The sequence below is a fragment of the Acanthisitta chloris genome, unplaced genomic scaffold, assembly GCF_000695815.1.
Source record: "Acanthisitta chloris isolate BGI_N310 unplaced genomic scaffold, ASM69581v1 scaffold22828, whole genome shotgun sequence".
Taxonomy (NCBI): domain Eukaryota; kingdom Metazoa; phylum Chordata; class Aves; order Passeriformes; family Acanthisittidae; genus Acanthisitta; species Acanthisitta chloris.
In genome coordinates this window covers 40879-41717 of record NW_008688971.1, presented here as the reverse complement: position 1 = coordinate 41717, position 839 = coordinate 40879, and the positions used below count along the sequence as shown (strand labels likewise).

Genomic DNA, 839 nt, shown 5'->3' with positions numbered 1-839 from the left:
TCCCTTACAGCTTCCTTCATTGAAAAAAGACATACGCAAAAAAAATTCCAACCTGATTCATGACTTTAGTAGATTTTTGCATCAGACACTTGCAGTCATGGTACAGGGCTGAAAATAAAGTTTTGCCTGAGGAAGACTTTAAACTCAAGTTTTCTCTAAATTGTGTATTCCTCATCAGATACTTCCTTTGATGTTACTTTTGAATATACATAGTGGAAGTAAAATCTATACAGATTTGGAGAGGGAATTTTTCTTCTGCTTAAAATAGGGTAAAGGAAGGTAAGTACTAAGTTCTGTGCTTCCACCACCACATAATGCTTTGCAGTAAGTCAGAACATCTCTAATTCTTCTAGCAAGGATCATATTTTCTTCTCTTAGACACAAAGGTTTGGGAGCTTGAAGCTCACAGTTTTCCTTCATAAGTTTTTTGAAAATGGAAGCTAGAAGATGCTATAGAAAAAATAATTCAGTCTTTTTAAAGTATCTTATTTCTATAAATAATATTTTAAAATAAATCATTTCTATCCTGAATGTTCTTATTTCAATTTAAAGTGCATTTGAAATTTTTTCCTACTGATAGGATAAAATGAATTCACATAATTTGCTGTCCTTTTCTGTGTTCACACCAAAGGGGGAAGGGGAAGTTAGAGGTATGCAGATGGGTCATGTGGCAAATTAACTCCCAGAGTTCTGCAGAACAGTCTCCTGGGCACTGCTGAATCCTTAGAGAACATCCCCTATTAATGAAAATGTTATAACATTGTTGGGCTGATTCCAAATGCATGATATATGTGACATTAAAAATTAAAAGAGGTGAATCCCCCCAGAAAGAGTAGAAA

The 839-nt window shown here is 34.2% G+C and overlaps 1 protein-coding gene across 1 annotated transcript in view; it reads left to right on the top strand.

Moving 5' to 3' along the window:
- Positions 1-839, top strand: part of PKP2 (plakophilin 2) — a 31255-nt gene that overhangs the window by 26433 nt on the left and 3983 nt on the right. The gene's annotated exons all lie outside the window — the stretch shown is intronic.